General features: G+C 58.6%; 1 protein-coding gene across 3 annotated transcripts in view; it reads left to right on the plus strand.

The window, feature by feature from the left end:
• Nucleotides 1-14,661, plus strand: part of GNG7 (G protein subunit gamma 7) — a 119,889-nt gene that overhangs the window by 21,839 nt on the left and 83,389 nt on the right. For 2 of the 3 annotated variants that reach the window (XM_025861286.2, XM_025861287.2), the window contains exon 2: nt 9,037-9,094. The exons of the other annotated variant lie outside the window; for it this stretch is intronic. The gene's annotated coding sequence lies outside the window, so the exon portion shown is untranslated. The remainder of the gene's footprint in view (nt 1-9,036; nt 9,095-14,661) is intronic. 3 annotated transcript variants of the gene reach the window in all.

Consider the following 14,661-nt stretch of genomic DNA (forward strand, 5'->3'; position numbering starts at 1 on the left):
CTCCGGGAGGATGAGCTTATGCTCGCTCAGCACGTTTTGCCCTTGGGAGGCCGCAGGACTGACCTGCAGAGTCAGGCGAGCCCCAGAGCCCAGAGCAGAAGCCTCCACTGCATCCCACGTGAGAGCAGGGTCGGGGTGACAGCACAGCCTCCACACCGGGGCCTCGAAGGCTGATGGGCTGGCGTGCCACCAGCTGCCACTCACCGACAGTCCCCGCACACCTACGACAACACACGCTCCCTGGAAGGCGGATGGCGGGGGCAGGCCCTCTTCTGGCCTTGGGGTGGGGGAGCACGGGGCAGGCCTCCTGGGCCAGAACCAAGAAGAAGCAGGCCAGATTTTACTTACTTCCAGGGAGGCTGCCTGTGTTGTGTGCATTCCTTCAACAGCATAGTCATTGCACACTTAGACTGAGAGTCTGAAAAGGAAACCCTGCAGGGCCTTGAAGTGGTGATGCAGGATCTCCCCGTGAGGAGTCCACAAACTTTCTGTAAAGGCCCACAGGGTAGGTATTTTCAGCTTTGCAGGCCGGCTGTCTTTGTTGCAGTTGCCAGGTTCTGCCTTTATAGGTACAGATGTGCCATAGATGGTGTATAGGTGAATAGGCATGGCTGTGTTTGAATAAAACTTTATTTACAAAGCAAGTAGTGGGCCAGATTTGCCCTCCATTCCCTGATAGATCAGCATTGCCTCCTTCCCAATTGAGAGGCCTCTCCTTACTAAAGTGATATTTGACACACAACTATCCCTTTCTTCTCAGGCTGGTTTCATCTCCTCTCTGAGCCTCAGTCCCCCCATCTGTAGAGTGGGGATAATTATACTCCTGTGGGCTATGTGTAGATTGTTAGGTATTATAGGATGGTAGTTCTCATCTGGGGGGGTTCTGCCCACAGGGGACACTGGGTGATGTCTGGGGACATCTGTGGTTGTCACGAACGGGGGTGCTCCTGACATGGAGGGGGTGGGGTCAGGGATGCTCCTCCGCCCCCACAGTGCCCGGGACACCCCTGCAGAGAATGAACCAGCCCTGAAGGTGGGCCTGCGGGCCCAAGGGGGAGAGACCCTGGTGTAGATGAAAGTGTCTAATAAGGTCACTTGCAAAGACCAGGATGCCATGTTCTACTAGTTCTTTCTTTCTTTGGCCCACAGCTTCCCTCTTATTTTCCAGAATTCTCCATCCATAAAACCTTTGCTGTCCTCCAGGCCCAGGCGCTGGCTGCACACTCAGCAGGCCTCCCAAGTGAATGTGCCATGGTGCCCAGGTCGGCCTGAGATGTCACAGAGGCTTGCTCCAGCAGGACCCCGTGGTGGGTCCACCGTGGCTGCCCGGGGCTACTGCTCAGCCACCTGTCTTCCCCCCACCCTCCCACCCCACCCCCCGCCATCCCTGTCATAAGAGCAAACTTCCCCTGTTGATTAGCATATCCTGTTTTTAGCGTCTTTCTCTTCTAGGTTTTATATAATCATGTCATTATTAGGCGCTGTCACAGGGACTTAATGCTCCCTCAGTCACACTCCGGAGCGTTCCGTGGCATCAGCAGCTAATTGCCCGTTGTCACTGTCTTTTCTCTTTTTCAGTAAACTCATTTTAGAATAAGTTGAGATCCCCAGAGAAATGGGGAAGGCGGCACAGAGTTCCCACGCCCAGGTCCCCTGCGGCCCCCATCTTCCCTCGGGTGTGGTACGTTTGTCACAGATAATAGACCAATATCGGCATGTTGTTATCCATACCTCAGGTTTCTCTCCTTTTCCCCTAACTCTCTTTTCCTGCCCCAGAACCTCATCCGGGACCCCACGTGACATTCGCTTGTCACACCTCAGGCCCTGCTGGGCTGCGGCGGTGTCTCAGACCTTCCATGCGCATGAACCATGTCCTGCTCGGGGGGTGGCTCCCACGGTCTGTTACCCGTGGCGATTTTGCTCACCAGGTCGAGACATTCTGGGTGCCCTTTGCAGCCCAGGCTTGCTAGCCGGTTGATAAAGATGAGGTATTTACGACCAAGTTGGGGGATGGATTTTTTCAAGGTGATGGGAAAGCAGCCACCCTCTTAGGAATTTAGAAGTGGCACGTCTGGGGTTGTGAGTGTTCTGCGTTGCGGGAAGGTCTGAGATCATTTCGCTGGGTGACGGTCTGGGGCAGTGTGGAGCTTTTCCACGTGACCCACGCACGGTCTAGTTTCGGGATGAGATCGGAATGCTCTCTCTGCAGTGATGCTATGAGCATCTGTGGCTAAAATAGTGCCGTGTTTTAACAGACCATCTTCTGCTCCGGGGGTTGCAAGCTGCAGCCTATGGGCCGGCCCCGGGCCTCCTGCTTTTGTAAATAAAGTTTTATTGGCACATGGCCACACCTGTTTTTCTACTATAGCCAGGTCGCGTAGTAACCACAGAGAACACCCGCCTCACACAGCCGAAAGTATTGACCATCCGGCCCTTCGCGGGAACACTTTGCTGGGCCCTGGTGTTTTTGTCAACAAAGCTGGTAACTCAAGTTCTAAGTGATGAAGAAGTTGTGGTGTGTGACTTAACTCTGTGACACGTCTTATATAACGCAGAAGCTCCGATGATGAAGCAGTTGTGCTCTGGTAACAATGTCAGGCACTGATTGTGACATCTTACAGATGTCCGGCTCTCTATTCTTTTCAAGGATTTTATTTATTTATTTGACAGAGAGAGAGACAGCGAGAGCAGGAACACAAGCAGGGGGAGCGGGAGAGGGGGAAGCAGGCTTCCCGCGGAACAGGGAGCCCGATGTGGTGCTGGATCCCAGGACCCTGGGACCATGACCTAAGCCGAAGGCGGACGCTTAACGACTGATTCACAGGCGCCCCCAGATTTTCAGCTGTTTAATCTGGAAAGCACTCGTCGGGTAGGTGCTCCCGTCGTCTGTGTTACAGATTCAGACACTGAGGCACAGAGGAGGCCGCGAGCCGGGAAGTCGGGACACACAGCGCGCCGCAGCGCTGCCTCGCGGATGTAAGAATACGTGTCCCCACCCACCCCCTTCCGTGGGACCGTGTCACCATTTTAATTCTGAGTGGAAAAAGAAATCTGTTTCTACATACTGTCTTTTCTTTCGCTGTCTCCCTTTTTTGGTCAGACATTGGTCCTCTCCCAAATCAACTGCCTGTCCCTACATACGTTACAATTCCAGGTGGTGGGGGTTTGATGACCTTGCACAGGGGAGCGGTCCTGGCCCCTGGGACACAGGCGTGTCTGGGGACGTCTGTGGTCATCACAGCCGGGGGCTCCTGGCATCGAGGGGGTGGGGTCAGGGATGCTTCTTGGCCCCCACTGCACCCAGGACGCCCCCGCGGAGAATGACCCGGCCGTGTCAGCAGTGCCAGATTTTGGGGGAAGAATTGAGTCAGATCCCTGCCCACAGGCAAGAGCAGAACAAACCCCGATGGCTGGTGGGAGCCAGGTGACCCCCCCGGGCTGTGTGGGGGAGGGCTGGGAGGGCCTCCGAGTGGCCACGGACCCGAGATCACAGGGCAGCCGCACTCCCTCCGCTCCCAGAGACTCCGCCTTCTGATACTTGGCTCCCGGAGGCCTTTAACCCTGGGGTCAAGCAGCCTGTACCCTTGTGTCCTGTCTGATCGGGGTGTGATGGCACCTGCCCTGGGACTGTCCTGGCAGAGCCCGGGGTCAGCCATGTCACCTCCCCCCTGGGCGCCTCCCCACGGTCCCGGCCCCCAGGCTTCTCCTCCCCCTCCATTTGCAATCAGAGCCTCAGTCAGGGTGACAGATTTAGATGGTTGCTGTGGTGACGAGGGAAGGCTGGGTTGATCGCTGCAGTGCCTAAAGGACAGGGCTGCATTGCTATATCGAGCCTCCTAGCAGGCAAGCAGGCGAGCACTCCTGCCCCGTGCCGGGGGGTGTCAGCACGCGGCAGCGGGGGGCACGTCAGCATGAGAAGTCGAGGGGGCTCAGACGCCCCCGTCCCAGCCACTCATTTCCTGGAGAAGTGGACTGTAGCCTGGGCAGGGGAGATCTGCCCTCTGCCCTCTGCCAGGTCGGGGCGACCCATCTCAACTGGGGGTGTCCTGCCCCCCCTGGGGCGGTCGGGGGTGCCTGGGGATGTTGGCCTCCTCACAACTGAGGTGGTCTTGGCCTTGGGCGAGCGGGGTCGTGGGGTGCTGCTCCACCCCCCACAGCGCCCGGGAGGCCCCACAGAGAGTCAGCAGTGCTGGGGGCGGGGGGAGGGAGAGGTCCCGCTTCAGAGGGAAGGAGGTAAAGGCAGGGGCTTCGTTCAGTTTCAGAAATTTGGTGCTGGCATTTATGTTGTGATAATTCGTGAAATCCCAAAGATTTCATTTTCTCACCCCTGTTGTTAGGCTGCTCTCCCCTCGTTGAATTTCTCGTGTCCCGCTGGGCTCTTGTGTCTCCCCACGTTATCAGGCCAATAGATGTTGGGAAAACAAGAAAATGAAAAATCCAGTGCTGCTCAGTGCTTACCATTAGACACCTGTGATGGTTGACCAAACGTCTAGGTGAGGACGTCAGGTGAGTCCATGCTGACGGCAGGTGTATCAGCTCTCCGCTGATCCAGGCCCCGTCAGTGTCACGGCCCTGGTGTCAGGGCCCCGCTATTAGACCATGTTGGTGTCCGGGTCCCGTGGGTGTCTTGGATGATGTCTGCCTGGTGCCATCTTGCAGAAATCAGCTCATCACCGGCCACAATAGGCTTTCCGTTGGCCAAATGGGATTTGGGAGTAATCGAGGGCAGAGGTTTGGGACTGATTCTATTAGGGCTCTGGTCCACTCGGGTCCCTGGGCCTGGGGGATGGCTCTGGTGTAGGTTAATCCAGGCCTGAGCGTTCAGGAGAGGCTGATCCTCACTGAACTATGTTGTTAACAATACTCACAAGAGCTTTGGGGGAAAAAGTAGGAAATGCATTTGGCCAGGACTGACCCAACTTCTCTCTGGGTCTGGTTCGTAACAGCTCGTTGAAGGAATCACTGGTGAAATGTGAGCACTTAGTGATCATCTGGCCTAAGACGGGCTCCCTCTCCCCTCCCGGCTCCCTCTCCCCTCCCGGCTCCCTTCCTCCTTTCTAAAATCGGAATTCTAATTTGTCTCTTCAAGACCCTCTCTTAATAGACTGCTTTTTAGAGTAGCATTAGGTTTATGGAAAAATTGAGCAGAAAATAGAGTTCCCGCGTAGCCCCCACCCCCTCCACATTTCCCCACAGTTACCATCTTGCTCTAGTGCTGCACATTTGTCGTCATCGATGAACCAGTATTGATACGTGACCGTTAACCGAAGTCCCAGTTGACATTCAGGTTCAGTCTTTGCCCCACCCCTCCCCCGGCCCGGGAGATTGGTAACAGGGTGCTACCCGAAAAGGGATTTAACCCCCAGGAGGGGACAGGGCACTCAGAGGTGGCAGCAGCTCGTGGCTAGTGTGTCCAGTTGGGCACAGAACCTCAAATAGAAGCTTCAGGAAGCTGTTGGGCAGGCTGTCGAGCAGGGCTCCCCCTCTTCCCTGCAGGGACTCCGTGGTCATCATCATGACTGGGGTTGTCGTGGCATCGAGTGCCTGGGGGATGCTGCTTGGTACCCCCAGTGCCCAGGATGCCCCCACCCCCATAGAGAATGACCCGCAGTGCCGGGACGTGGGGGGACCCTGAATTCTAGAGGGAGGGACAGTAGTGTTTGCACACAGCAGGACTGGAAAAATCCCGGAGGCTCTGATTGAGCAAAGTGGGTTGCGATGCGCCTTCCTCCCAGATGAGACGTCCCGTGTCAGTTGGGGCTGGCTCCTCAGTTCCTTAATCCAGAGATGCCGACCATAGGCTCTAAGAGGCGCAGCCCAGCGTGATTCCTTCATCAGAGGTTGGCCCGTCATCTCCCCTAACATCCGGGTTCACAGCCCTGCTTTTGGGAGTTTCAAATCTCCAGGGTTGGGAGCTAAGAGTCCCGCTGCCCGTGTCCCCCACTCACCATTCGGAGACATCAGGCTTCAGAATAACGAGGGAAGTAGAAACCACCGGGAAATTACTGGTGGAAGCCCCTGGAGCCTTGGCTTGTGATTCGTGTGTTTTCTCTTCCCCTTTCCCATCGACAAACGATGCTGCTGATGGCCAACACCGGGGGCCTGCATGACCAGGCTCACCGCAGCCATGCCTGCGCTCACCGAGCCCCTGTACCTGTCCCACACGCTGCAGCGGGGTTCCAGCCCTTCCCGAGTCACAGCCAAGCCTCCGGGGGGACCTGGCCTTTGCCACCCAGCTCTGTGGGGGCGACCTGGTCTCCGCAGGCCTTCCCTTAGCACCGACTGGGGGTCAGGAAACCCCAGGGTCATGGCTGTGTGCTGTGTGCGGGGGGCGCGGCCCCTGCATGGCTGGGTCTTGCACCTCCCGGGACGCTGGACTGGACCCCGGCATGGGCCCGGGGGCCCCTCGGGAGCTGAGGACCGCGTCCAGGAGTTAGTGCAGGGGCTGCACCACCTGGCAGATATCCTAAAAGCCACCGAATTGGACACTTGAAAGGGTGAATGTCATGGTCGGTGAATTTGATCTCAGTGTAAAGGGAAGGGAGAGAAAGGAAGTGTGTGAACAGAGGAAGGTCCCAGGTCGGAAGAAGCGCTGCCCAGGACAAATGGTGGTGGTCCTTCTGACGCGGGCACCCCGATGGCCACCGTTGGAAACTGTCCGTTTCCAGGTGTGATTTATCTCTCCCTCGGCACCGGGCACTTTCCTCCAGAGCTTGCTTTGTGTGTGTCTGCGGTCTGCCTGCCTCCCCGGCGGCGCCTCGGGCCAGGGTCTGCGTGGGGTCTGCAGGCTCTGCCGTAGTTCTCAAGTTTGGCGTAATTTTTGAACGAGGGATCCCAGATTCGTTTGGCTGCCAGCTCTGCAAATTCTGAAGCAGGTCCTGCTGCCGGGTCCAGCTCCTTGTGCCGCTGCTGGCCCTTCAGGAGGGCTTGTGGTTCCCTCTGACGGGGAAAGTGAAAGCCCAGCGTTTTTGCCTGGTGAAGGTCACAGGGACAGCCGGGAGCCGGCTGGTGCCACTGGCAGCCTGCGGTCTCGTGGGCCCCGGGACAGAGCTGCAGGGCTGCGTTGCTCAAGCGGGCCTGGGCTGAGCACAGCCAAGGTGGGGGCGTCTGTGGTGGTCGCCGAGGTGCTCAAGTTCAAGTGCAGGCTGGTGTTTCCAGGCTGGGGGCAGGGCGATTTGCAGTTGGTACACATGAAGGCAAAGAGTGAGAAACCGTCTTTGAAAGGATTCATGACACCATGTTCATGATGGAGGTGAAACACCCAAGTGTCCCATCAGCAGTGAAGGGATACACGCAGTGTGTCCCCCATGTGCGGGAGCGTCCCTCAGCCGCGAGCAGGAGCGAGGCGCCCACACGCACGGCCTCAGAGACAGACCCCGAGCCCACGACGCTCAGAGAAGGAACCAGCCACAGAAGGCCACGCGGGGTGTGCGTCCGCGTGGGTGACACGTCCGGAGCGGGCTCATCCGCGGACGGGAAGGGGGCTCGCGGGGGCCGGGGGCTGGGGGGAAGGTGGGGAGTGACCGTTGATGGGGGCGGGGTTTCTCTAGGGAAGATGAAAAAGCCCTAAAGTTGCTAGTTGTGATAGTTGCACGACTCTGCAAATACGAAAAAGCCCTTTATTGTGTACTTCCTGTGCGGCATGAGAACTGTCTCGCTGAGACGGCCTAGAAAACAATAGAAAACGGTGCCTGGTTACCAGTCACTTGGCCGGTTTTGACAGCGTCCCCCAGCTACGTAAGGAGCTACCGTGGATGCAGGGTGTCCAGGACCCCTCTGCACTAGTTTTGCAACTTCTTGTGAGTCTTGATTCAGAAATAAAAACTTGACGGATCATGTGCGTAGACGGGTCTTGGCCTCCAGGGTCAGGGGCATATCGCTCCGGCCATTCGTCTCTCATCCCTGCGGGTCGGTCCTGCGTCCCAGGCGCCCTCTGGCCTGGCCTCCGGGCCGCAGCAGCTCTCCACCCCACCAGCTTAGGGTTCCTGCAGCTCTGCCAGCCTGTCTGACGCGTTTCTGAGCCCGTGGCGCCACCTGCAGATGACGGTGGGGATTTCAGCTCTCCGTCCCAGCCCCTGGTTGACTACAAAGTGGCCCGAACGCCCAGAAAGGGAACCAGCATTTAAATCTTTGAATTGAATTATTTTTTTAAAAGAAGATTTATTTATTTGAGAGAGGGAGAGAGTGCATAGGGAGGGGCAGAGGGAGAGAGAATTCCAAGTCAACTCCTCACTGAGCGCGGAGCCTGACACGGGGCTCAATCCCATGACCCCAAGATCATGACCTGATCTGAAACCAAGAGTCGGACACTTCACCGACTGAGTCACCCAGGCGCCCCAGAATTGAGTTATTTTTAAATAACCTTTTAATTTAAAAATAATTATAGATTTTCGGGAGAGTTTCAAAGAGAGTTCCTGTCTGCTCATCGCCCAGTCTCCCCCATATGGCCACGCCTTCTGGACCCATGGTGTGTTTGTGGCGACCATGCACTTCCGTGAACCCAACCCCACCCCGTTCAGATTTCAGCGGTTTGCTCCTAATGCCCTTTTCCTGCCCCGGGACCCCATCCAGGACCCCACCTGGCATTTGGTCCTCATGGACCAAGGTCGGCACCTCCTTAGGCCGACCCCGGTGAGTTGGTGGGTACCCTGGGGCAGGGGCTTGACTCAGTTTCCACCTCTTCTTCACAGAATGACTGTGAGGGTCAAGTGATGTGGGCGAACATCTTTACAAAGCATGAAAGTTCACATGATTGTCCTACCCTTTCATCCATTGAGTTTGGGAGCCTTTGGAAAATTTAGCAGGGATGATCTTGCAAACTTCTCACAGACCGTTCTGGCAAATTGCCTTCTTAAGTCCCACCTCTGCACCGGGAGGCCTGTCCCTGAGGCCGGCAGGGCAGCCGAAAGGCAGGACCCCTAGAATGGTCTTTATGGCGGTCTGACCGAGAGCGCGAGACCCTTCTTCGCTGCCGCCACTGATGGACACGTTTCTGACCAAATGATGCCCCATTGAAGTGTTCCGTTTTCCTTCCAGGGAGCGGACGTGTGGTTCCTGAACCTCGGCGCTGAAGGCAGCTCGGCTTCGTGCACAGGTCAGTGTTGTGATGCTTCCTGCCTCCGCTGTCGAAGCGAACGTGGGGTTCAGTTGTCCGTTCTGGGCAGGGGAGAGAGGGAGGAGCTTGGCTTGGTGTGGAGGGTAGCCCGTCCCAAGCCACTGCCCGGAGCAGAGCCAAGTCTCTGGACATGGCAGATCTCTCAAACCTGGTGCCCATCCTGGCGACTGAGGCACTGCGCAGCCTCAGGAGGACTCTGAGCTCGGATCCTGCTCTCTGAACTCTCTCCGTCCGTCTCATCTGTTGGTCTCATTCCCAAAGGGTGTTGAGTGGCTTTCATCCTGCGGCGGCCCCCAGCCACCCCTTCCACCCGCCCATGAAGGGCTCTGCTGTCTCGCGGTGTTCTCTGTCCTGTGGTCTTTAGAGTCAACCTCGGTTTCCGGAGGAGATTCTGATGGAACTTTGATTAGGGTTGTGTTTCATTTGTCAGTACACCTGAGGGACATTGGATGTCTTTATAACGTTGGATATTCCCAAGCTCTGTGTGCGCGTGTTTAAATGAAAAAATGTTAGAAGAGGACGCAGATCCTGAAGACGCACATCCCGTGGGTCTGTCTCCATGAAGTTTCTAGAAAAGGCCCGTCTGCAGGGACAGGAAGGTGCTTGGTGGCCGCCAGGGGCTGGGGTGGGAATGGGGACTCGCTGTGGGGGGTGGTCGGGCGAGCTGGTGCCCTCACCAGAGACTTCTCACCTTGTGTGCTTCCAACGGGCGAGTTTTAGGGCCCATAACGTGCACCTCAGTAAGGCTACGGGAGACATGGTTGGGTTCGGCTCGGGAGAGAGACCATGTCTGAGGACAGAGGCCAGGAGCCTCGATGGGAGCCCTGGGCCAGGTGTGACATGTGGGTGCCCAGCGGGTCCCACACAGGTGATCTCCCGTGTGGCGTCCATGTCCCAGAGTCGCCAGCCAGGGGGGCGTTTGGAGACCACCCACAGCGGCCGGGTAGAGGTGGACTGACGTCCTGCAGAAAGGACAGTGCAGACAAAGGAGAAGCAAGGCCGCTAAAGCCCCCGCCTGGTGACGGCGTGCCAGCCCCGTGACTGCGTGCTGACGTCTTGGTGAGCGTTCTGCCCCTGTCCCTCCATGAGTTCCATCCACACGCGTGATTCTGGATAAATAGGATTTACTCTTTAATGTGCTCCTCCTGCTTGATGGGCTGCTTTCCTTGTCAGTAAACCTGCATTTCCCTCATCTTTCTTGACGCCCACTTAGCATTCCCCGTCACAGGCAAATTGTTAGTCACTCCTTTTAAAATAATTTTACAGTTGATTTAATTGGTCTGTGGGGGTGTTTGTTTTCCTGTTTTTCTTTTCTCTCTCTTTTTTATATTCTGTGATGAATGTGTTCGTGCAAACGTTGTGCGTCCCTGGCCGGTTGTCATCGGGGCTGAACTCCCATACGTAGGTTTGCCGTGCGTGTGAGAGAGAGGGAGAGAATCAGGCTGTGCTGGCTTCCTCTACCCACAGCCGCTCGCCGTCTGCGAGGCCATCTGCCCGGCCAGTTTCAGTGCTGCTGGGGCAGGCTGCTGGGGATTTCTGCGTTTCCCCCAGCTGTGCCTTCTGTGAGCGCCCTCACTGACCTCCCTGGTGGGGGTCCGTCCCCCTCGTTGGCGATGTTCTTGAGCTCTTCATACGCGGTGTTTGAGCTTCCCGTCTTTCTCTGCGTGCACGCTGGCTGGTGTCCGTCACCCCCGCTGTGAGTTTTGCTCTCAGCGGGTCGTGCCACTGTCCTCACCGTGGGCTTTCTCCTACCGATTGAGTACACTGGCCTTTGTGTCTGTCTCCTTTGGCATCCCCCCAAATTTCAAGATGCTAGAAAGCAAGTCACCTGTGTTTTATTCGGGTTGCATCTTTTGTGCTTAAATCTTCGACACAGATTCTCTGACGGGTCTGACCCCCGCCGTGCGGGCTGGGGTGGGGGGCACCGGGCAGCGTGGCGGGGGGAGGGGCGCTGGTGGAGGGGCGCAGGATGACTCCGTGAGCTGGCATGCCGTGGGCAGACCTGGCAGGGGCTCTCCTGTAGGAGCTCCTCGCAAGGGTGCATGCCAGGCTTTTCCTGGTTCGGTTTTAACTACACAGTCACTCGCGGAGCACATCCTGTTTGTCAGGCGCTGTGTGAGGTGTCTGTGGGCGTCCAGCCATGCTAGAGCCCGGCCAGGGTTTACCATCTCTGAGCAGCCGGGTGTCGCTGAGCGAAGGCCCCCGCCACCTGTCCTCCAGCAGATGCCAGAGCTAAATGATGAGCAGGAGTTTGGGCTGTTTGCTCCTGGGGTGTGGGGCTGGGGGTCCAGGCCAGAGTGCGGCAGTTCCCGCTGGCGGCCACGAGGGGGCAGAGAAGGCCCGCGGCCTGGGCCTTGAGCCGGCCGTGGGTGGAGGTGAGGCCGGCGGGGCAGGTATTTCCGGCCCTCCGCTCACCCCTCTTGGAGCTCCCTGACCACCCTGTCCCGTGCTCCAGGACATCCCAGCACCGAGAGTCCCTGGTCACCCTGTCCCAGGCGCCTCGCCCCCCGCCTTGCAGATCCCCAGCCTCCCCTGCCTGGGACCAGCATCTGCAGCTGGCCCCTTCCCCGGGGGGGGAGGGAAGCGCTGACCTCGCGACCTCGGGGGCGCAGGGCACCTGCACCCCCAAGTCCACCCTGGACCCGGCACGGCCCAGTGGCCAGAGCGGAGGCTGTGGTACAGGAGCAAAGGCACAAGATTGGGGGTGGGCGGCCTGCACTCCCACCTCAGAGACTGAGTCGCGCTTCTGGAACGTTCCCCTCCCTCTTCTGGAGCAGCGGCTGGTGGCTCCAGCCCCACACAGCCCTTCCTCTGGGGCTCACGTGTGCCTCCGGGGCATGGCCTCTGGCCCGTGTCACACCTTCTAGTGCAGTCTCCTGGGTGCTCACTGCCTGGGCACAGGGTGGCCCTCCCCCAGACTTCGTCCCTTCCCCCAGCAGGGGTTTCCGCGTGCCTGGGCCAGGCTCTGGGGAAGTGGCAGTGCCCGGAACAGGGTCCCGCAGAGCTGACGTCCTAGCAGGACCTGGGGACCCACTGCAGGTTCCCCACCTCAGCTCTGCTGACATCAGGCAGGTCACTCTCTGGGGCGTGTCCAGGCGCTATGGGGACGCGGGGCAGTCTCCCTGGCCCTACCCACTGGACACCAGGAGCTCCTCCTTCCACGGTGGAAACAACCACGGACGTCCGCAGACGTGGCCCAGGTCTCCTGGGGGCAGGGTCCTGGTTTCTCTCACACTGTGTCTTTAATGGGGATCCTGGCCACTGGGTGGGTCTTCCCGATGCCTGGGAAGCTCTGGGGGCTGGGAGCTGATGCTCGCCTCCTGGAGCGGCAAGCCAGTGTTCGGTCAGCCTGGCAGCTGTGGGGGATAGCTCTGACCCCCCGTCCCCTGAGGGCACTAGACTTTCACCTCGGCAGTCACCTGGGCTCGGTGTTCTGGGCCCTCATGGTGCTAGCTTTCCTTTGGATAAGACATTGTCTTGGAGCTGAATCTCGTGTCCAGAGCCGCGGTTTCCAGCATGGTAGGCATAAACTACCGGCAGCTCCGAGCACCCGCAGTGGGGCCGCCGGGGAAATGATATTTTGCATATATTAGGTTAAACCTGTGATTCCTAATTGAGGGCGATCTTGCCCCCAGGGGACACTGGGCCGTGTCCAGGGACATCTGTGGTCGTCATACTGGGGGTGTAGCACTGACTGCGTGGGGCCAGGGATGCTGCTCAGCCCCCACTGTGCTCAGGGCACCCCCACAGTGTGGCCCGCCCCCCCATGTCCACGGTGCCGGGGGAGGGGGAGAACACTCTGGACGAGGCATTTCCCAGCCTTCTTGCTCACGGCAGAGAGCACAAAAGAATTCCGTGACCTTCACACAGCAGAGTGTGTTGTTCTGATTGCTGCTCGTTCTCCTGAGAGCTTTTGAAAACATTCCTGCTGAAAGCACGGCTGCAGCCTTTTGTCTCCAGGGTGGCCCTTGTGAGGAGCGAACTCCAGCCCCAGCCTGCTCGTCAGAGCGCCCTGCTCTCCCCCTGCGTGGTTACCCGCTCCAGGTCTGCCCCAGGCGTGTGGAAATGCGTGCTATTATCGGTTTTTTCTGCGGACAAGCTGTTCTCCTGCAAGAACTGCCAAGATCGACAGTCAAAACCTTAAAACATTCTGCTCGCAAAAGCTCATGGGGCTGCCGCCGCCTTCTAAACAGAAAACACCATACAGAACATACATGATTAGGGGGCCCACGGTGCCCAGACCTTCTCCCTGCAGCCCGCAGGCTCTGATCGGGCAGACTGGGACACCTGCTGCTTCCCAAGGCAGTAGGGGCGGCTCACACAGGAGCGTGACCCTCCCCTGCAGGCACTTGCCCTGGGCTGTTGTGCCCCAGGGGCCACGTGGCCTCGTGGTGGGAGGTCTGTGGCCATCAGACTGGGTGGGTGGGGCCAGGGATGCTGCTCAGCCCCCCACAGCGCCCAGGATGCCCCCAGAGAGGGACCTGCCCCGATGTCCACCGTGGTGAGGGGAGAAATCCCCGCTGCACGGGACCCTCGCCTCCAAGGGGGAGTCGAGATCACACCTTCTTGTCCACGTGCGCCACTGCCTGGTTCCCACCCACACTGACTCCAGACCGTGTGGGCCAAAGTGTGCCAGAAGGTTCTCTCCCTGGCCGGCTGGTGCCGTCACCACCTGCTTTTACCGAGTTGACACGGGACCCCGGCGTGTTCACATGGGGCATTGCTGGAACCGGGGCTGCGAGAACTAGAGCAGCCTGGTAGCCACACAGGGGTGGAGACCACGCCTCCGTGGCCACAGGGACGTTGCTGGACAACCGCTCGCACAGTCAGCCTCCCTTGGGGCAGGGCATGGCGCACACGTGCCCTTTGTCATCCAGCTGCAGCCTCTTGACTCAAAACACACACAGGGTGACAGTCACATATGACAGGAAGGTGGGGGCAGGGGAGATGGGAGCCCTGTGGGGGGCAGCGGGGTCACTGCATCTTCCCAGGGCCCGTTCTCAGCCTGAGTCCCTTGGAGCCCATAGGTTGGTGGCTCCTCATTTCCTTTCCTCCCATGTCTGTGTGCCGGGGCCCCGCTGGGCTGAACCGCTCATAGCTGCCTGCAGAAGCCCCTGGCGCAGGACACAGGACACGGGGTCCACGGGACAGAGGGGGTACACAAGACGGAGGGCTCGGGCACGGCCTGGGGAGGGCCTGCTGGGACGTGCTCAGCAGCGGGAGACAGGGAGAGGGACTCGGGGGGCCCAAGAGCTCCTGTACCAACTGCAGCCTGGCAGAGGCCTGAGCAGGGGCACCAAATGCAGGTCCGTGGGTGGTTGGGGGCTTGCCTCTCGTGGCCACAGACGGAATCACCGGTGGTCTCTAATTGTCCTTGGTGCCACCTGTGTGCGGTGGTAACTGGAGGTGAGGCCCTCAGAGGGGTGATAGTGTGGTTTCTAGTAAGGACGTGTCTTGGGTCTTCATGCATGTTACCTGGCTCACCGCTCCCCAGACTTCGGAATGTCTGAGCAAGAGGAGCATCCCCTGTATCTGACCGACCCTGA

The sequence above is a fragment of the Callorhinus ursinus genome, unplaced genomic scaffold, assembly GCF_003265705.2.
Source record: "Callorhinus ursinus isolate GAN/ISIS: 27379988/994484 unplaced genomic scaffold, GSC_fseal_2.0 scaffold77, whole genome shotgun sequence".
In the NCBI taxonomy this organism is placed as follows: Eukaryota; Metazoa; Chordata; class Mammalia; order Carnivora; family Otariidae; genus Callorhinus; species Callorhinus ursinus.